General features: G+C 48.2%; 5 non-coding genes across 5 annotated transcripts; all 5 read right to left on the bottom strand.

Moving 5' to 3' along the window:
- Positions 1-12,936: 12,936 nt before the first annotated feature.
- TRNAM-CAU (transfer RNA methionine (anticodon CAU)) lies at positions 12,937-13,008 on the bottom strand. Its single transcript has one exon. It is a non-coding gene; the product is annotated as a tRNA-Met (tRNA).
- A 1,172-nt stretch (positions 13,009-14,180) lies between these two features.
- Positions 14,181-14,252, bottom strand: TRNAM-CAU (transfer RNA methionine (anticodon CAU)). Its single transcript has one exon. It is a non-coding gene; the product is annotated as a tRNA-Met (tRNA).
- Positions 14,253-15,449: 1,197 nt separating this feature from the next.
- Positions 15,450-15,521, bottom strand: TRNAM-CAU (transfer RNA methionine (anticodon CAU)). The gene has a single exon. It is a non-coding gene; the product is annotated as a tRNA-Met (tRNA).
- Positions 15,522-17,925: 2,404 nt separating this feature from the next.
- On the bottom strand, positions 17,926-17,997 carry TRNAM-CAU (transfer RNA methionine (anticodon CAU)). The gene has a single exon. It is a non-coding gene; the product is annotated as a tRNA-Met (tRNA).
- Positions 17,998-20,397: 2,400 nt separating this feature from the next.
- On the bottom strand, positions 20,398-20,469 carry TRNAM-CAU (transfer RNA methionine (anticodon CAU)). The gene has a single exon. It is a non-coding gene; the product is annotated as a tRNA-Met (tRNA).
- Positions 20,470-21,476: the final 1,007 nt, after the last annotated feature.

The raw sequence follows: 21,476 nt of genomic DNA, 5'->3' as shown, positions 1-21,476 counted from the left end.
GGAATGCGGTTTGCACAGTAATGTCTGTTGGAATGGGCAGCTGTCTTTTCTTGGCCCATTCACAGATGCATAGGTAAATGTTCAGATGTGATGTGCCCGTCTGCCATCCTGCATGAAGCCTTTGCTCCGTACCACAGTTTACTGGGCAAATTCTTTACTTTTTGAACAGCTCTCTGTTTTTGCTCCCCCTTCCTCAGGAATGCAGGCATGTTTATCTTTCGTGTGCACCTGGCAGCGCCATGAGCACGCAGCTTATCTCTTTTGCCTATAACTCTTATACTGTGGCGGCTTCACTCGTTTCAGACAATTCATCCAGATTAACTCTTTCTTGTACTGTTTCTGCTTTTGTTTGCCTTCACGCACCTCGCCCAAGACAGCTTCAAGGCACAAGCTCTGCACACACAGCAAGACTCTTGTTTTTCAAAAGCGGCACTTTTCTTGTCATTTTTCTACTCCATGTAATTTTGCAAAATGTCAAAGCGTCTTTTTTTTCTTGTAATGTGCGATCTTTCAAGAGAACTCACAACCCATTAAATCTTTGTGCTATCTTATCACACACAGATGTTTCATTCTGTTGTACCATTGCCAAACTATAACCACTCAGTTCAGTGCATTTAAAAATAAAAATGCCAATGTTTAGTGCAGCTCCCTGCACGTTTTTTTTTTCTGCAAGAACAACCCACACTCTATTGCTTGTGGGCTGTTTAATGTGTCAACAACATTTTTCCCCATGTATCACAGTCAACAGGACACTATTTCCAAATCATACATCACTTATAAGGCAACAGCACAAATCCATGGCATAGCATGGGATCAAAAAATACTCCAGGGGCAATTTAGAAAAATATAAATTGTTTTTCCCCCCAAACCATTGCAAACTGGTTCTGCAATTTCAAATCAGTACACAAAAATCGAAAATCCAAATAACATTCACTCACTTTCCTTTTAAGTGAGTCTCTCACCCAATATAAGCATGGCACAGCCTAAAATGCAATATAACCATTTTAGTGTGTTTCCTTTAAACAGAATTTGCCACCATTAGCACATGGAATTTTACAGTTGCCAAAAGAAAGAAAAAACTCTTTAGGCTCTCAGCACAGATGTTACTCATTCTCCTAAGCATGGCTCATTCCCCTTCAGGAATGCCAACACTCAAAAGCATACATCAAAAAAAAACGAACCTTCGCCTCCGAACATTACAGCCCCCACTCGCTAGCACACTGGGGCTGAGTCAATGGTTAAATCACTATTCACAATTTGCATGTCAAATCCCTGCAATTATTTTTTTTTTCCTGCCCTCATGACAGAATAGAGATGAGAACTCCGTCTCATTATGCATTCCAAATTACAACTTTAAACTTGGGAAACCACATGATAAAATTCTTTTCTAATTGAGCATACATCTTTCTTAACCATTCATCGGAGTGCTTTAAACAAAGCCATTTCCCGCTCGTTTATTGCCTTGTACTCCCTGGCACCAATCCCATGCAATAAGTCAGTCACGACTGATTTACTGAAGGGAGTCTTAACCACACAAGCTATCGGCCACGGCAAACCGACACAACATTGCTGCCTTTTGAAGTCTCAGAGCTGCAGTGAGACCATCAAGGAAATGCGACAGCCTGCTCCCCACTCTACACTGTGTTCTCTCACACCATTTGTCATGTCAGCATGGCACTGCTCTTCACAAATCCCACAAAGCTGCCACCAAATGTCTTGATATTGGCAAAATCTTCCTCGGGGCCAGCCCTTTGAGAGCAAAAATACCCAATTCAGCCCAAAATACAGGTTCTATTGTGCTGAGCAGTGATCTCATGCTAGTGACAAATGACACCCTCAAAGTTTTTAGCATATTTATTCTAAGCAATGAATTTCATATACATTTGGGATTCAAGTTAGAGAATATTACAAAGCATAAAACAAAGAGCAATGCAAAATATAGTGAAACATGGAACTTAGATAAACATAGAGAAACATAGAGAAATATAGAGAAACATAGAGAAACACAGTCTTACGTCCCTTAATCAGCCCTGGGAGACCTGGGTTTTTCATAAGCTAGCTGTAAAACAAGCCCCGCTCATAGAAAAACAAGGCTGGAGGACACCGTGAGAGCCAATTCCGGGCACCTGACTGTACACGAATCAAGTCCACAGGCGATCTCCCCCTGATCAATGTGTGCATTGATATTTTATAATCTCTTGCTGTCAGTCACCATGACGCACAGTTCCAGAACTTTCCCTGTGCAACTGGCTCATGGAAAAAACCCAGCTCTCTCTGAGATGCTCCCTGCTCGCTCCTACCCCCTCCCTTGGTTCCCATCTGCGCTGGCTGAGGAATGTCTTATCAGTACCTTCCCAGAGAAAAGGAAGATTAGCTTGGAGCCAGGGCTACCGTTAGTGAGGCTGAATATTCTAAGGGAAGCAGGGATGTATTAACCCCATCTGCAAGCTCTAAAAGGCATGCACTCATAGCTTAGTGTTTATAGCGCTTAAGACTGGCTATCTAAGCGCTATATAGGTGCCATGATGTTCCAAACACTCCAAAAACCTATTAGCTACATAGCTGGGGGCCCTCCCTGCCTGTCTATCAACAATGCTTAATTTGACCTATTTCATACTAGGCCTGCATATCCCTTGTAGCTCACTACTGCATAATGGAAGTGCTACAACAGACTACTGTCAGCATTTTTAGCACATACTTTGAATACACTATTGGCTTTCAGCGGCTAATGCTGTCATCTAAAGCCCTGATTGGCAAGGTTGCAATTTCGTGTATCACTACAATGCTCAAACTGACAAAGAACTAAGGCTAAGGGAAATGGAGCTCAAGTATGACTTAGAAATGAAGAAATTATCTGTTGAGAATGCTTCTCTCTCTGGCTCCTCTAGAAGTTCCAGTCCTAAAAGACCCCGGATGCCTAAAGAATTGGTTGGTATGTATGAGCCTAAGTTGGATGTGTTGGATTGGTTGTCTCTGTTTGAATATAATCATGGGCTCCAGAACATCACAGGAAATGACTTACTCACCTGGTTGTTCTCTAGGCTTCCCCCTGTTGCAACTGATGTGGTAATGGAGATGGGGGAGGAGGATAGGAAGGACTATGAATGTGTGAAACTAGCTTTGATAGCTAGGTTTGGGAAGACCCCTTCCCAGTATCTTAAGAGGTTTAGGAGCCTCAAAAAGCATGATGGTACCCCTTGGGCTACCTGGGTGAATGAATGTTTGAAAAACTTAGAGGGATGGATTAAGGGTTACAAGGTGAACACTTATGAAGGTATGAAGAATTTGTTTAAGTTGGAGACTATTTATGATGCCTGCTCTCCTGAGCTCAGACAACACTTGGCTGATTCCAGGGAATTAGATTCCCGGAGACTAGCTAAGGCTGCTGACTTGTGGGTTGCCAACAGGGCCACTCACAAGGATTCTGGGGTCACTCAGAAAAAGGATGGGGAGAAACAGCCTAAAAAGGACTCCAAAGAGAATTTTAATACTACAAATTCCAAAGAGGGCCCCAAACAAAACTATAAGGGTAAGCCACAAGGGAAACCAAATCAGGCTAGTGTACCTTCTGGTCCCAGACCAGAAGGAGGTCAGAACAAGCCTCCATTCCAGCAAGCCTTTGGCTCATGCTTTGTTTGTAAGGCTACTGACCATGTGAAAGGAGATCCCAGATGTAAGGGTAAACCTTCAGGGGTCCAGCTTGCCTCCTTAGCCTTCGCTCCAGAAGAGGAAGTACATATGGCAAGTGGAAACTTTCTATTACTAGCTGATGAACCCACTGGAGTCTCAGCTAGTGTTTCTTTAGTCTCTCTGGGGTTGTGGGAACAACAGAATTTAGATGTCTATAACTCTATCCCAGATAATACTAAAGAGTATTATAAGGACAGTGTCCAGGTGAATGGTCAGGAGACTCCTGCCATTAGGGACACTGGAGCCAGCATAACTGTGGTGGATGAATCATTTTTCAAGGCAGAGGATGTTGCTAAGGCACCCAAATGCCTCACCAAGTTAGCTGGTGGGCCTGTGCAGATGTGTCCCCAGTTACCAGTTCTCATCCAATGTAATGATATGGCTGTAAAAATACCTGTCAGTGTACAATGTGAAGTGCCAGGTAGGGTTCTGTTGGGTAATGACCTCAAAGCTCTTGGAGTTGTATCTCATACCCCCAGACCCCCTAGCAAAAGGTTACAGGAACTCACAAAACCTGCAAGAGAGAAAACCCTGAGAGGGTTATCTCAGGAGATGATGACAGAAATCACTCCTCTCCCACTAGAGCAACTTACTGCAGTAACTACCAGATCAGGAGCAAAGGGGCAACCCAAGACTCCTAGGAAAAAGCCAGCAGCAAGCACCCCAGTGCTTCCAACAAGGACTTCCCCTAGGTTGTCCAAAGTTACACCTGTAACTCCACCTCCAGCTGAGGCTGAGAGGGAGGTACAACCCTGTGTGGTTGAGCTAGACTCTGAGGAAGAGCTAGAAGGAGGCCCCAACCTTATTGGAGATTTGGACCCTGAGGACCATCCTGAGCTGCAGTCTTTACTGGCAGAAGGTGGGCCTAGCAGGGCAGCTTTTCGTAAGGGGCAAAGAGAATGTCCAACTCTGGAAGGTCTCCGCCACCAGGCAGCTTCTCAAGCTGATGGGCAAGAGCCTGGGAAGTATAGGTTACACTGGGAAGATGGCCTCTTCTACAGTGAACCCACTGAGTCTGAACCTGGAGACTACAAACGCCTTGTAGTCCCACAAGAGAACAGACAACAGTTCTTACAACTAGCCCATGAGATACCTTTGGCTGGTCACTTGAGTTTCAAGAAGACCAAGGAAAGGCTCTCACTCTACTTTTATTGGCCAAAGATGGGGGCTGAAGTAGATAGATATTGTAAGAGCTGCCATACCTGCCAGACTTCTGGTAAGGTTGGTTCCAAGAATGTGGCACCTTTAGTGCCTCTCCCAGTTGTGGGAGTCCCATTTGAGAGGGTAGGGATTGACATTGTTGGTCCCCTTGATCCTCCAACCTCCTCAGGCAACAGGTTTATCCTTGTTGTAGTAGACCATGCTACTAGGTACCCTGAGGCAATTCCTATGAGGACTGTTACAGCTCCGGCTGTGGCTAAGGCCCTCCTCGGTATTTTTACCAGGGTTGGGTTTCCTAAGGAGGTAATCTCTGACAGGGGGTCAAACTTTATGTCCCACTACATGAAAGCCATGTGGAAAACCTGTGGAGTTACCTACAAGTTCTCAACCGCTTACCACCCTCAGACAAACGGGTTGGTTGAAAGGTTTAACAGAACCATGAAGAGCATGATAGGTGCTTTAGAAGAACCCCTTAAGAAAAAGTGGGACCTTCTACTGCCATGCCTTCTCTTTGCTTATAGAGAAGTCCCTCAGGAGGGAGTAGGTTATTCTCCCTTTGAGCTTCTCTATGGCCATCCAGTCAGAGGTCCATTGGCCCTGATTAAGGAGGGATTGGAAGGTGCTCCTCCCCTCAAGCCAGTCAGAGTGACTGACTATGTGATAGGTCTCCGGAGGAGAATGTCACACATGATGGCAGAAGCAAGTGACAACTTGAAAGCTGGTCAAGCTCTGGTCAAACATTGGCACGACCAGAAGGCTAACATGGTTGAGTTTACTCAAGACCAGCTAGTTCTAGTTATGCTCCCAACAAGGCAGAGGGCCTTGCAAGACAAATGGATGGGACCCTTCAAGATTGTGGGAAAACTTGGAGAGGTCAACTATCTGGTGGATCTGGGCAGACCCAGGGAAGCTCCTAGAGTCTTCCACACCAACCGACTAAAAGCATACATCTCCAGACCTGATGTAGGAGCCTTGCTTCTAGCTTCAGCTGCAGAGGAAGAAGAGAGTGAATCTCTCCCTGATCTCCTCAGAGGTGTGCCTTTAGATGAAAAAGTTGAAGGAGTCAATCTCTCTTCAGACCTGACACCTGAGCAACAAGAGGAGTGCAAATCTATGTTAAATCAGTTTGCCTCCCTGTTCTCACTGTCACCAGGCTTGACCCCTTGGGGTCAGCATGAGATACTCACTGGTGACTGTCTGCCAGTCAAAAGCAGAGGATACAGAATGTCAGAACATGTCAGAACCCACATCAAAGGAGAGGTCAAGAAGATGCTTGATCTCGGGGTAATAGAGCCCTCTACTAGTCCATGGTCTAGCCCAGTTGTGTTAGTACCAAAGGCAGGATCCAAAGACTTGAGATTCTGTGTGGACTATAGAGCTCTAAATGCAGTCACCAAGACTGATGCCCACCCTTTGCCCAGGACAGATGAGTTGGTGGATAAACTTGGTGCAGCCAAGTACCTCAGCACATTTGACCTGACGTCAGGCTATTGGCAAATAGCCCTGACAGACCATGCCAAGGAGAAAACTGCATTTTCAACCCCAGTTGGCTTGTACCAGTTTAAGGTCATGCCTTTTGGACTAAGAAATGCACCTGCCACATTCCAAAGGATGGTGAACCAAGTTCTGGCTGGGATGGAAGACTTCTGCATGGCATACTTGGATGACATTGCAGTCTTCAGCCACTCCTGGGAAGAACATGTGACCCACCTAGGACATGTGTTGCAGGCTCTGGAACAGGCCCATTTGACAATCAAAGCCAGTAAGTGCCAGATTGGTCAAAGTAAAGTGGTCTACCTTCGACATGAGGTAGGAGGTGGAGAAATAAGGCCTTTGCCCAGCAAGATTGAAGCTGTGCAAAATTGGACAACACCAACTACTCAAACTCAAGTGAGAGCTTTTCTAGGCCTCACTGGATATTACAGGAATTTCATTGAGAACTATGGGACCATAGCTTCTCCACTGAATGTAATCTCCTCTCCCAAATTCCCTAAAAAGGTAAAATGGAATGAGGAGTGCAATCAGGCCTTTGAAAAACTAAAGAGAGCTCTTTGCCAAGCTCCAGTCTTGAGAGCTCCTGACTACCACCAACCTTTCATTGTACAAACTGATGCTTCCAATGTAGGTATAGGTGCAGTTCTAAGCCAACTGGATGAGAAGGGTAGGGAGCACCCCATTTGCTTCATCAGTAGAAAACTGAAGGATCCTGAGACAAGGTGGGCAACTATCGAAAGAGAATGCTTTGCTATTGTGTGGGCACTGAAGAAGTTTAGGCCATACTTGTATGGTTCTACTTTTGTTATTCAGACTGACCACCAACCCTTGAGATGGTTAATGCAAATGAAAGGGGAAAATCCAAAACTATTGAGATGGTCAATCTGCCTGCAAGGGTTTGATTTCACCATTGAGCACAGGTCAGGGTGTCACCATCAAAACGCTGATGGACTCTCTAGGATGTATATCATCGACTAGAGGTATGAGGTTCATCCAGGAGTGGATTAAATCCTCCTGTCCCTTAGTCTGGGGGGGGCGAGTGTTAGGGAGAATTCTCTGTTTAGGCTGAATTTCCCTACCTAGTGAGTCCCCCAGCAGCTTTGCTGGATTTCTGGGGTTTCTTTTTTTCTCCTGCCAAGAGTGAGACTCTTTTACCCTCACTCTTGGACATGTTGAAGTGTGTTTTCTTGGTTAAACCTTGTGTTGAATGGGCTATGGGGTCTTTTACTCCATAGGGCCTCATGTATTTTTGTGATGTGGGTTACACAGCACCCTCTGTGCCGTGACCCAGGGGTGTCCTAGGGACTCCCCAACATAGACTCCATACCCTGGGACTGACTACTGTCTCCCAGGGCATGTAAAGTCACCAAAGACTTTACTAGTCTTAAATCCTGAACAGAACCAGTACAAACCATCATATTGTGGACGTACTGGCTGGGGCAATTCGATTGCCCCAGGGTCTGTTAGTCGAGGGGGCACGTCTCCGTCCCCCCTGATCGAGTTTTGGCTGGTGGCAGTGGAAACTACTTTTTATATTCGACCGCGAATATTTCCCTATGGGATTTCCCATTGTTTTAGGCTAACACATTTAATTATTTATTTACGGTAGCCTTAAACATACCGCCGGTTTATATATTTATTATTATAACTCCGGTTGGGACTTTTTGCCAAAACTTGATTCTAAAATGGCGTTGGCGTTCGCCTCTGTAACTCTGACCCAAAGTGGAGCCCTTTGTTCCACTTTTGGCGGGCTTCTCCACAGAAGCCCTCCAAAGTGGTGCCACTCTGTCTGGGGTACTTAGGAGGGGTGGAGGGGGATTTAGGCACCCTGGACTGAGTTACCTTGGTAACTCAAGTCGCACTCCGTCCTGATTGGCCCAAGTGGTGAGCCGGCCGGCTCACCACTTAGCATGTTTGAGTGACAGCTAGGCTGGGTGAATGGGGGTTTGCTGCATAAAAGCAGGGCTTTGGGGACTGGAACTTCAGAAGTCGCCACAGGACCAAGAATCCGACGAGGGAAGAGCTGAGCCGACCTGCTTCGACGACACCACCCGGTGGAGCCCTGCTGAACCGTCTCACCACTTTTCCCGACGACCGAGGAGAACTCTTAACGGAGTGGCTCCTTCCCTTGACTGGTGGGGACAACCAGTTTTCGCATTCTTTTCGCTTCTCGAGGTATCTCGTGGCCGCCTTGCCAGTGCCAAGCACCCCGGCAACCGGAACCCCACCACTTTTTACCCCAACCACGAAAGTCGGTACAACCCTTTAACCGGAGGACTCCGCGGCTGGTTTCTTCCCGGGCAGTGCAACGACCTTCTTCTTCTGCTCTTCAGCGAGAACTTCTTCTCCCCTGACCGACGTCGAGCCTTGCTGCCACTGCCTGGAACAACTGCCACCGCTGGAGGATCCTTTCCACTTAAGGTACCGTGTTCTGCCTGGCTTCCCTTGCCACCGACTGTACGGGGTAGATTTAGCCCCCGGCTTTCGAACCTGGGAGTGCCTGGGACACCCTGGCTAAACTTTTTAAGCCACTCTAAACTCTTTCTAACTCTTTGCAAGACTCTGAATCCCTCCTAACAGTGTGATCTTGGGCACCTTTTCGCTCCGGCTACTCTAAGAGTGGGCCCTGCCTAGTGACTTTTGCTCACCTGTGACTTTGTGCTTCTTTGAGCCTATTGCAAGTGTTCTGGACCTTAGAGTGGTGTGTTTAACCCATTTCTGTCTCTTTTTTATCCCTTTCTTGAACCTACTAGAGTGTCATCTAACGTTAAGCGCTCACCTCTGTTTTAATTATGTGGTGTTAACTTAGAGTTGTCTAGATAGGAGTAAGGGTTGGAACTGCTTTCAATATAACTGTGTTTGAAGTGTTTTTACTATCTTTTGCTAGAGTGATTTCAACTTATGTGTGTTTTATAAATAAATAACTATATACTTTTGAAACCAAGCTCTGGTCAGTGTTTGCTTGTGCTATTGTATTTGAGTACCTATTGTGTATACTTTACATACTGCCTAACTCTTCTTGAGGGAAGTCTGACTGCTCAGCCACAGCTACCAGGTAAATCTGGGTGGTGCAGACTGCTACCAAGTGGGTTTACTGCTATACCTGTAGTCTTAAATCTTTTGCAGTGTTCCCCAAGGGAACTGCACAGGTTTCTGCCTAACACTCGCAAATAGATACTTTACTTCCCAGGTGCAACAAAACAAGCCTTCTCGAGCTGGCAGATATGGGAAGGAAGGAAGGAAGGGCCAGTTTGGAAACTCAACTCAATTACCATAAATCCCCTGCTAAGGGTTATGGGAGGGAGGAATGAAGGAACTTTGCTTCAGGGAAAGGGCTGCTGCTGCTTCAGCATGTGAGGAGCGCAGCCACACGTTTCACCTTCCTCAGTATGTTGGTTTACAGGATGAGAGAGATCCTGAAACCTCACTCTAATAGGCTGAGGTGCTGTGCTCGGTGGCCTGCTGGGACCTTTGCCCGTCAGGGCAAGGCGAATAGGCCTTTGTCAGGCCTTCGTCAGGGCTTTGTCGGGGAGGGGCCAGGAGCCCTGCTCGCTTCAATCCCCTCACCGATAGACAGTTGCAGAAACTAGGATGCAAGAACCTTTCCTGGATGGGGTTTTGATTTTCGCGAAAAGTGTGTCAGCTTTGCTTTCAGCATGAGTCTGATTTCCAAAAAATGCATTTTGAACAATTTAAAGATTTGATCTGCGTTGGCCGGGAATAAAACCCGGGTCACTGCTTGGAAGGCAGCTATGCTCACCACTATACCACCAACGCCTGCCTGTCTAGGCTATGTGATGGAGCGCCCCTTAGAAATAAGAATAAGTCATTGGCTGGGAATGAAAAAGCTTGCGTTTGACGCAGAAGCAGTTTGCATCATGAGGTCTTGCCGGTCAGCCCAACATTTCCCCGGGACCCCTTAAAAAAGGAGCTTGGTTTTAAGTTTGGTTTGATTGAACAGTACATTTTGTTGGCTGGGCTGGGACCCTCTCCTATTTAGCGCAAGAGTGGAACGAGGCAGCAAGTTCAAGGAATGACATTGCATCCAGGCACTTACAGCTCTTTGTGCCCTAATGCCATGACACAAAAACATAATTTGAAAAAACTTAGCAGGGGATGGTTTCGATCCATCGACCTCTGGGTTATGGGCCCAGCACGCTTCCGCTGCGCCACTCTGCTGGCTGGAGAACGAGAGCTTTTCGGGGCTTTTACAGCCTACAAAACGACAACCCTAGACCCAGTTTCGAGTGAAGCGGGCAGTAGGCCTTACAAAGCCAAACAACCTGCAACCACGCACTCCCATCCCATGGCCTTTTGCAGACAGGCCTCATTTCTCTAGCTCACACCCTAACTGCCAACACCCCTTCCCCTTCTCTCTCTGTCTCTCTCTCTCTGTCTCTCTCTCTCATTCTCTCTCTCTCGCAAATAGATACTTTACTTCCCAGGTGCAACAAAACAAGCCTTCTCGAGCTGGCAGATATGGGAAGGAAGGAAGGAAGGAAGGGCCAGTTTGGAAACTCAACTCAATTACCATAAATCCCCTGCTAAGGGTTATGGGAGGGAGGAATGAAGGAACTTTGCTTCAGGGAAAGGGCTGCTGCTGCTTCAGCATGTGAGGAGCGCAGCCACACGTTTCACCTTCCTCAGTATGTTGGTTTACAGGATGAGAGAGATCCTGAAACCTCACTCTAATAGGCTGAAGTGATGTGCTCGGTGGCCTGCTGGGACCTTTGCCCGTCAGGGCAAGGCGAATAGGCCTTCGTCAGGGCTTTGTCGGGGAGGGGCCAGGAGCCCTGCTCGCTTCAATCCCCTCACCGATAGACAGTTGCGGAAACTAGGATGCAAGAACCTTTCCTGGATGGGGTTTTGATTTTCGCGAAAAGTGTGTCAGCTTTGCTTTCAGCATGAGTCTGATTTCCCAAAAATGCATTTTGAACAATTTAAAGATTTGATCTGTGTTAACTGCTTGGAAGGCAGCTATGCTCACCACTATACCACCAACTCCTGCCTGTCTGGGCTATGTGATGGAGCGCCCCTTAGAAATAAGAATAAGTCATTGGCTGGGAATGAAAAAAGCTTGCATTTGACGCAGAAGCAGTTCGCATCATGAGGTCTTGCCGGTCAGCCCAACATTTCCCCGGGACCCCTTAAAAAAAGAGCTTGGTTTTAAGTTTGGTTTGATTGAACAGTACATTTTGTTGGCTGGGCTGGGACCCTCTCCTATTTAGCGCAAGAGTGGAACGAGGCAGCAAGTTCAAGGAATGACATTGCATCCAGGCACTTACAGCTCTTTGTGCCCTAATGCCATGACACAAAAACATAATTTGAAAAAAGTTAGCAGAGGATGGTTTCGATCCATCGACCTCTGGGTTATGGGCCCAGCACGCTTCCGCTGCGCCACTCTGATGGTTGGAGAACAAGAGCTTTTCTGGGCTTTTACAGCCTACAAACCGACAACCCTAGACCCAGTTTCGAGTGAAGCGGCAGTAGGCCTTACAAAGCCAAACAAACTGCAACCACGCACTCCCATCCCATGGCCTTTTGCAGACAGGCCTCATTTCTCTAGCTCACACCCTAACTGCCAACACCCCTTCCCCTTCTCTCTCTGTCTCTCTCTCTCTGTCTCTCTCTCTCATTCTCTCTCTCTCGCAAATAGATACTTTACTTCCCAGGTGCAACAAAACAAGCCTTCTCGAGCTGGCAGATATGGGAAGGAAGGAAGGAAGGGCCAGTTTGGAAACTCAACTCAATTACCATAAATCCCCTGCTAAGGGTTATGGGAGGGAGGAATGAAGGAACTTTGCTTCAGGGAAAGGGCTGCTGCTGCTTCAGCATGTGAGGAGCGCAGCCACACGTTTCACCTTCCTCAGTATGTTGGTTTACAGGATGAGAGAGATCCTGAAACCTCACTCTAATAGGCTGAGGTGCTGTGCTCGGTGGCCTGCTGGGACCTTTGCCCGTCAGGGCAAGGCGAATAGGCCTTTGTCAGGCCTTCGTCAGGGCTTTGTCGGGGAGGGGCCAGGAGCCCTGCTCGCTTCAATCCCCTCACCGATAGACAGTTGCAGAAACTAGGATGCAAGAACCTTTCCTGGATGGGGTTTTGATTTTCGCGAAAAGTGTGTCAGCTTTGCTTTCAGCATGAGTCTGATTTCCCAAAAATACATTTTGAACAATTTAAAGATTTGATCTGCGTTGGCGGGGAATCGAACCCGCGACAACTGCTTGGAAGGCAGCTATGCTCACCACTATACCACCAACGCCTGCCTGTCTGGGCTATGCGATGGAGCGCCCCTTAGAAATAAGAATAAGTCATTGGCTGGGAATGAAAAAAGCTTGCGTTTGACGCAGAAGCAGTTCGCATCATGAGGTCTTGCCGGTCAGCCCAACATTTCCCCGGGACCCCTTAAAAAAGGAGCTTGGTTTTAAGTTTGGTTTGATTGAACAGTACATTTTGTTGGCTGGGCTGGGACCCTCTCCTATTTAGCGCAAGAGTGGAACGAGGCAGCAAGTTCAAGGAATGACATTGCATCCAGGCACTTACAGCTCTTTGTGCCCTAATGCCATGACACAAAAACATAATTTGAAAAAACTTAGCAGAGGATGGTTTCGATCCATCGACCTCTGGGTTATGGGCCCAGCACGCTTCCGCTGCGCCACTCTGCTGGTTGGAGAACAAGAGCTTTTCTGGGCTTTTACAGCCTACAAACCGACAACCCTAGACCCAGTTTCGAGTGAAGCGGGCAGTAGGCCTTACAAAGCCAAACAACCTGCAACCACGCACTCCCATCCCATGGCCTTTTGCAGACAGGCCTCATTTCTCTAGCTCACACCCTAACTGCCAACACCCCTTCCCCTTCTCTCTCTGTCTCTCTCTCTCTGTCTCTCTCTCTCATTCTCTCTCTCTCGCAAATAGATACTTTACTTCCCAGGTGCAACAAAACAAGCCTTCTCGAGCTGGCAGATATGGGAAGGAAGGAAGGGCCAGTTTGGAAACTCAACTCAATTACCATAAATCCCCTGCTAAGGGTTATGGGAGGGAGGAATGAAGGAACTTTGCTTCAGGGAAAGGGCTGCTGCTGCTTCAGCATGTGAGGAGCGCAGCCACACGTTTCACCTTCCTCAGTATGTTGGTTTACAGGATGATAGAGATCCTGAAACCTCACTCTAATAGGCTGAGGTGCTGTGCTCGGTGGCCTGCTGGGACCTTTGCCCGTCAGGGCAAGGCGAATAGGCCTTTGTCAGGCCTTCGTCAGGGCTTTGTTGGGGAGGGGCCAGGAGCCCTGCTCGCTTCAATCCCCTCACCGATAGACAGTTGCAGAAACTAGGATGCAAGAACCTTTCCTGGATGGGGTTTTGATTTTCACGAAAAGTGTGTCAGCTTTGCTTTCAGCATGAGTCTGATTTCCAAAAAATGCATTTCGAACAATTTAAAGATTTGATCTGCGAATCGAGCCCGGGTCAACTGCTTGGAAGGCAGCTATGCTCACCACTATACCACCAACGCCTGCCTGTCTGGGCTATGTGATGGAGCGCCCCTTAGAAATAAGAATAAGTCATTGGCTGGGAATGAAAAAAGCTTGCGTTTGACGCAGAAGCAGTTCGCATCATGAGGTCTTGCCGGTCAGCCCAACATTTCCCCGGGACCCCTTAAAAAAGGAGCTTGGTTTTAAGTTTGGTTTGATTGAACAGTACATTTTGTTGGCTGGGCTGGGACCCTCTCCTATTTAGCGCAAGAGTGGAACGAGGCAGCAAGTTCAAGGAATGACATTGCATCCAGGCACTTACAGCTCTTTGTGCCCTAATGCCATGACACAAAAACACAATTTGAAAAAACTTAGCAGAGGATGGTTTCGATCCATCGACCTCTGGGTTATGGGCCCAGCACGCTTCCGCTGCGCCACTCTGCTGGTTGGAGAACAAGAGCTTTTCTGGGCTTTTACAGCCTACAAACCGACAACCCTAGACCCAGTTTCGAGTGAAGCGGGCAGTAGGCCTTACAAAGCCAAACAACCTGCAACCACGCACTCCCATCCCATGGCCTTTTGCAGACAGGCCTCATTTCTCTAGCTCACACCCTAACTGCCAACACCCCTTCCCCTTCTCTCTCTGTCTCTCTCTCTCTCTGTCTCTCTCTCTCATTCTCTCTCTCTCGCAAATAGATACTTTACTTCCCAGGTGCAACAAAACAAGCAACAAAACAAGCCTTCTCGAGCTGGCAGATATGGGAAGGAAGGAAGGAAGGGCCAGTTTGGAAACTCAACTCAATTACCATAAATCCCCTGCTAAGGGTTATGGGAGGGAGGAATGAAGGAACTTTGCTTCAGGGAAAGGGCTGCTGCTGCTTCAGCATGTGAGGAGCGCAGCCACACGTTTCACCTTCCTCAGTATGTTGGTTTACAGGATGAGAGAGATCCTGAAACCTCACTCTAATAGGCTGAGGTGCTGTGCTCGGTGGCCTGCTGGGACCTTTGCCCGTCAGGGCAAGGCGAATAGGCCTTTGTCAGGCCTTCGTCAGGGCTTTGTCGGGGAGGGGCCAGGAGCCCTGCTCGCTTCAATCCCCTCACCGATAGACAGTTGCAGAAACTAGGATGCAAGAACCTTTCCTGGATGGGGTTTTGATTTTCGCGAAAAGTGTGTCAGCTTTGCTTTCAGCATGAGTCTGATTTCCAAAAAAAGCATTTTGAACAATTTAAAGATTTGATCTGCGTTGGCCGGGAATAAAACCCGGGTCACTGCTTGGAAGGCAGCTATGCTCACCACTATACCACCAACGCCTGCCTGTCTGGGCTATGTGATGGAGCGCCCCTTAGAAATAAGAATAAGTCATTGGCTGGGAATGAAAAAGCTTGCGTTTGACGCAGAAGCAGTTTGCATCATGAGGTCTTGCCGGTCAGCCCAACATTTCCCCGGGACCCCTTAAAAAAGGAGCTTGGTTTTAAGTTTGGTTTGATTGAACAGTACATTTTGTTGGCTGGGCTGGGACCCTCTCCTATTTAGCGCAAGAGTGGAACGAGGCAGCAAGTTCAAGGAATGACATTGCATCCAGGCACTTACAGCTCTTTGTGCCCTAATGCCATGACACAAAAACATAATTTGAAAAAACTTAGCAGAGGATGGTTTCGATCCATCGACCTCTGGGTTATGGGCCCAGCACGCTTCCGCTGCGCCACTCTGCTGGCTGGAGAACGAGAGCTTTTCGGGGCTTTTACAGCCTACAAAACGACAACCCTAGACCCAGTTTCGAGTGAAGCGGGCAGTAGGCCTTACAAAGCCAAACAACCTGCAACCACGCACTCCCATCCCATGGCCTTTTGCGGACAGGCCTCATTTCTCTAGCTCACACCCTAACTGCCAACACCCCTTCCCCTTCTCTCTCTGTCTCTCTCTCTCTGTCTCTCTCTCTCATTCTCTCTCTCTCGCAAATAGATACTTTACTTCCCAGGTGCAACAAAACAAGCCTTCTCGAGCTGGCAGATATGGGAAGGAAGGAAGGAAGGAAGGGCCAGTTTGGAAACTCAACTCAATTACCATAAATCCCCTGCTAAGGGTTATGGGAGGGAGGAATGAAGGAACTTTGCTTCAGGGAAAGGGCTGCTGCTGCTTCAGCATGTGAGGAGCGCAGCCACACGTTTCACCTTCCTCAGTATGTTGGTTTACAGGATGAGAGAGATCCTGAAACCTCACTCTAATAGGCTGAAGTGATGTGCTCGGTGGCCTGCTGGGACCTTTGCCCGTCAGGGCAAGGCGAATAGGCCTTCGTCAGGGCTTTGTCGGGGAGGGGCCAGGAGCCCTGCTCGCTTCAATCCCCTCACCGATAGACAGTTGCGGAAACTAGGATGCAAGAACCTTTCCTGGATGGGGTTTTGATTTTCGCGAAAAGTGTGTCAGCTTTGCTTTCAGCATGAGTCTGATTTCCCAAAAATGCATTTTGAACAATTTAAAGATTTGATCTGTGTTAACTGCTTGGAAGGCAGCTATGCTCACCACTATACCACCAACTCCTGCCTGTCTGGGCTATGTGATGGAGCGCCCCTTAGAAATAAGAATAAGTCATTGGCTGGGAATGAAAAAAGCTTGCGTTTGACGCAGAAGCAGTTCGCATCATGAGGTCTTGCCGGTCAGCCCAACATTTCCCCGGGACCCCTTAAAAAAGGAGCTTGGTTTTAAGTTTGGTTTGATTGAACAGTACATTTTGTTGGCTGGGCTGGGACCCTCTCCTATTTAGCGCAAGAGTGGAACGAGGCAGCAAGTTCAAGGAATGACATTGCATCCAGGCACTTACAGCTCTTTGTGCCCTAATGCCATGACACAAAAACATAATTTGAAAAAACTTAGCAGAGGATGGTTTGGATCCATCGACCTCTGGGTTATGGGCCCAGCACGCTTCCGCTGCGCCACTCTGCTGGTTGGAGAACAAGAGCTTTTCTGGGCTTTTACAGCCTACAAACCGACAACCCTAGACCCAGTTTCGAGTGAAGCGGGCAGTAGGCCTTACAAAGCCAAACAACCTGCAACCACGCACTCCCATCCCATGGCCTTTTGCAGACAGGCCTCATTTCTCTAGCTCACACCCTAACTGCCAACACCCCTTCCCCTTCTCTCTCTGTCTCTCTCTCTCTGTCTCTCTCTCTCATTCTCTCTCTCTCGCAAATAGATACTTTACTTCCCAGGTGCAACAAAACAAGCCTTCTCGAGCTGGCAGATATGGGAAGGAAGGAAGGAAGGGCCAGTTTGGAAACTCAACTCAATTACCATAAATCCCCTGCTAAGGGTTATGGGAGGGAGGAATGAAGGAACTTTGCTTCAGGGAAAGGGCTGCTGCTGCTTCAGCATGTGAGGAGCGCAGCCACACGTTTCACCTTCCTCAGTATGTTGGTTTACAGGATGATAGAGATCCTGAAACCTCACTCTAATAGGCTGAGGTGCTGTGCTCGGTGGCCTGCTGGGACCTTTGCCCGTCAGGGCAAGGCGAATAGGCCTTTGTCAGGCCTTCGTCAGGGCTTTGTTGGGGAGGGGCCAGGAGCCCTGCTCGCTTCAATCCCCTCACCGATAGACAGTTGCAGAAACTAGGATGCAAGAACCTTTCCTGGATGGGGTTTTGATTTTCACGAAAAGTGTGTCAGCTTTGCTTTCAGCATGAGTCTGATTTCCAGAAAATGCATTTCGAACAATTTAAAGATTTGATCTGCGAATCGAGCCCGGGTCAACTGCTTGGAAGGCAGCTATGCTCACCACTATACCACCAACGCCTGCCTGTCTGGGCTATGTGATGGAGCGCCCCTTAGAAATAAGAATAAGTCATTGGCTGGGAATGAAAAAAGCTTGCGTTTGACGCAGAAGCAGTTCGCATCATGAGGTCTTGCCGGTCAGCCCAACATTTCCCCGGGACCCCTTAAAAAAGGAGCTTGGTTTTAAGTTTGGTTTGATTGAACAGTACATTTTGTTGGCTGGGCTGGGACCCTCTCCTATTTAGCGCAAGAGTGGAACGAGGCAGCAAGTTCAAGGAATGACATTGCATCCAGGCACTTACAGCTCTTTGTGCCCTAATGCCATGACACAAAAACACAATTTGAAAAAACTTAGCAGAGGATGGTTTCGATCCATCGACCTCTGGGTTATGGGCCCAGCACGCTTCCGCTGCGCCACTCTGCTGGTTGGAGAACAAGAGCTTTTCTGGGCTTTTACAGCCTACAAACCGACAACCCTAGACCCAGTTTCGAGTGAAGCGGGCAGTAGGCCTTACAAAGCCAAACAACCTGCAACCACGCACTCCCATCCCATGGCCTTTTGCAGACAGGCCTCATTTCTCTAGCTCACACCCTAACTGCCAACACACCTTCCCCTTCTCTCTCTGTCTCTCTCTCTCTGTCTCTCTCTCTCATTCTCTCTCTCTCGCAAATAGATACTTTACTTCCCAGGTGCAACAAAACAAGCCTTCTCGAGCTGGCAGATATGGGAAGGAAGGAAGGAAGGGCCAGTTTGGAAACTCAACTCAATTACCATAAATCCCCTGCTAAGGGTTATGGGAGGGAGGAATGAAGGAACTTTGCTTCAGGGAAAGGGCTGCTGCTGCTTCAGCATGTGAGGAGCGCAGCCACACGTTTCACCTTCCTCAGTATGTTGGTTTACAGGATGAGAGAGATCCTGAAACCTCACTCTAATAGGCTGAAGTGATGTGCTCGGTGGCCTGCTGGGACCTTTGCCCGTCAGGGCAAGGCGAATAGGCCTTCGTCAGGGCTTTGTCGGGGAGGGGCCAGGAGCCCTGCTCGCTTCAATCCCCTCACCGATAGACAGTTGCGGAAACTAGGATGCAAGAACCTTTCCTGGATGGGGTTTTGATTTTCGCGAAAAGTGTGTCAGCTTTGCTTTCAGCATGAGTCTGATTTCCCAAAAATGCATTTTGAACAATTTAAAGATTTGATCTGTGTTAACTGCTTGGAAGGCAGCTATGCTCACCACTATACCACCAACTCCTGCCTGTCTGGGCTATGTGATGGAGCGCCCCTTAGAAATAAGAATAAGTCATTGGCTGGGAATGAAAAAAGCTTGCGTTTGACGCAGAAGCAGTTCGCATCATGAGGTCTTGCCGGTCAGCCCAACATTTCCCCGGGACCCCTTAAAAAAGGAGCTTGGTTTTAAGTTTGGTTTGATTGAACAGTACATTTTGTTGGCTGGGCTGGGACCCTCTCCTATTTAGCGCAAGAGTGGAACGAGGCAGCAAGTTCAAGGAATGACATTGCATCCAGGCACTTACAGCTCTTTGTGCCCTAATGCCATGACACAAAAACATAATTTGAAAAAACTTAGCAGAGGATGGTTTGGATCCATCGACCTCTGGGTTATGGGCCCAGCACGCTTCCGCTGCGCCACTCTGCTGGTTGGAGAACAAGAGCTTTTCTGGGCTTTTACAGCCTACAAACCGACAACCCTAGACCCAGTTTCGAGTGAAGCGGGCAGTAGGCCTTACAAAGCCAAACAACCTGCAACCACGCACTCCCATCCCATGGCCTTTTGCAGACAGGCCTCATTTCTCTAGCTCACACCCTAACTGCCAACACCCCTTCCCCTTCTCTCTCTGTCTCTCTCTCTCTGTCTCTCTCTCTCATTCTCTCTCTCTCGCAAATAGATACTTTACTTCCCAGGTGCAACAAAACAAGCCTTCTCGAGCTGGCAGATATGGGAAGGAAGGAAGGAAGGGCCAGTTTGGAAACTCAACTCAATTACCATAAATCCCCTGCTAAGGGTTATGGGAGGGAGGAATGAAGGAACTTTGCTTCAGGGAAAGGGCTGCTGCTGCTTCAGCATGTGAGGAGCGCAGCCACACGTTTCACCTTCCTCAGTATGTTGGTTTACAGGATGATAGAGATCCTGAAACCTCACTCTAATAGGCTGAGGTGCTGTGCTCGGTGGCCTGCTGGGACCTTTGCCCGTCAGGGCAAGGCGAATAGGCCTTTGTCAGGCCTTCGTCAGGGCTTTGTTGGGGAGGGGCCAGGAGCCCTGCTCGCTTCAATCCCCTCACCGATAGACAGTTGCAGAAACTAGGATGCAAGAACCTTTCCTGGATGGGGTTTTGATTTTCACGAAAAGTGTGTCAGCTTTGCTTTCAGCATGAGTCTGATTTCCAGAAAATGCATTTCGAACAATTTAAAGATTTGATCTGCGAATCGAGCCCGGGTCAACTGCTTGGAAGGCAGCTATGCTCACCACTATACCACCAACGCCTGCCTGTCTGGGCTATGTGATGGAGCGCCCCTTAGAAATAAGAATAAGTCATTGGCTGGGAATGAAAAAAGCTTGCGTTTGACGCAGAAGCAGTTCGCATCATGAGGTCTTGCCGGTCAGCCCAACATTTCCCCGGGACCCCTTAAAAAAGGAGCTTGGTTTTAAGTTTGGTTTGATTGAACAGTACATTTTGTTGGCTGGGCTGGGACCCTCTCCTATTTAGCGCAAGAGTGGAACGAGGCAGCAAGTTCAAGGAATGACATTGCATCCAGGCACTTACAGCTCTTTGTGCCCTAATGCCATGACACAAAAACACAATTTGAAAAAACTTAGCAGAGGATGGTTTCGATCCATCGACCTCTGGGTTATGGGCCCAGCACGCTTCCGCTGCGCCACTCTGCTGGTTGGAGAACAAGAGCTTTTCTGGGCTTTTACAGCCTACAAACCGACAACCCTAGACCCAGTTTCGAGTGAAGCGGGCAGTAGGCCTTACAAAGCCAAACAACCTGCAACCACGCACTCCCATCCCATGGCCTTTTGCAGACAGGCCTCATTTCTCTAGCTCACACCCTAACTGCCAACACCCCTTCCCCTTCTCTCTCTGTCTCTCTCTCTCTCTGTCTCTCTCTCTCATTCTCTCTCTCTCGCAAATAGATACTTTACTTCCCAGGTGCAACAAAACAAGCCTTCTCGAGCTGGCAGATATGGGAAGGAAGGAAGGAAGGGCCAGTTTGGAAACTCAACTCAATTACCATAAATCCCCTGCTAAGGGTTATGGGAGGGAGGAATGAAGGAACTTTGCTTCAGGGAAAGGGCTGCTGCTGCTTCAGCATGTGAGGAGCGCAGCCACACGTTTCACCTTCCTCAGTATGTTGGTTTACAGGATGAGAGAGATCCTGAAACCTCACTCTAATAGGCTGAGGTGCTGTGCTCGGTGGCCTGCTGGGACCTTTGCCCGTCAGGGCAAGGCGAATAGGCCTTTGTCAGGCCTTCGTCAGGGCTTTGTCGGGGAGGGGCCAGGAGCCCTGCTCGCTTCAATCCCCTCACCGATAGACAGTTGCAGAAACTAGGATGCAAGAACCTTTCCTGGATGGGGTTTTGATTTTCGCGAAAAGTGTGTCAGCTTTGCTTTCAGCATGAGTCTGATTTCCAAAAAATGCATTTTGAACAATTTAAAGATTTGATCTGCGTTGGCCGGGAATAAAACCCGGGTCACTGCTTGGAAGGCAGCTATGCTCACCACTATACCACCAACGCCTGCCTGTCTGGGCTATGTGATGGAGCGCCCCTTAGAAATAAGAATAAGTCATTGGCTGGGAATGAAAAAGCTTGCGTTTGACGCAGAAGCAGTTTGCATCATGAGGTCTTGCCGGTCAGCCCAACATTTCCCCGGGACCCCTTAAAAAAGG

The sequence above is a fragment of the Ambystoma mexicanum genome, chromosome 6q (genome assembly GCF_040938575.1).
Source record: "Ambystoma mexicanum isolate Mex_15411 chromosome 6q, UKY_AmexF1_1, whole genome shotgun sequence".
Taxonomy (NCBI): Eukaryota; Metazoa; Chordata; class Amphibia; order Caudata; family Ambystomatidae; genus Ambystoma; species Ambystoma mexicanum.
The sequence above is the reverse complement of the archived record's forward strand: the minus strand, read 5'-3'. Positions and strand labels throughout refer to the sequence as shown.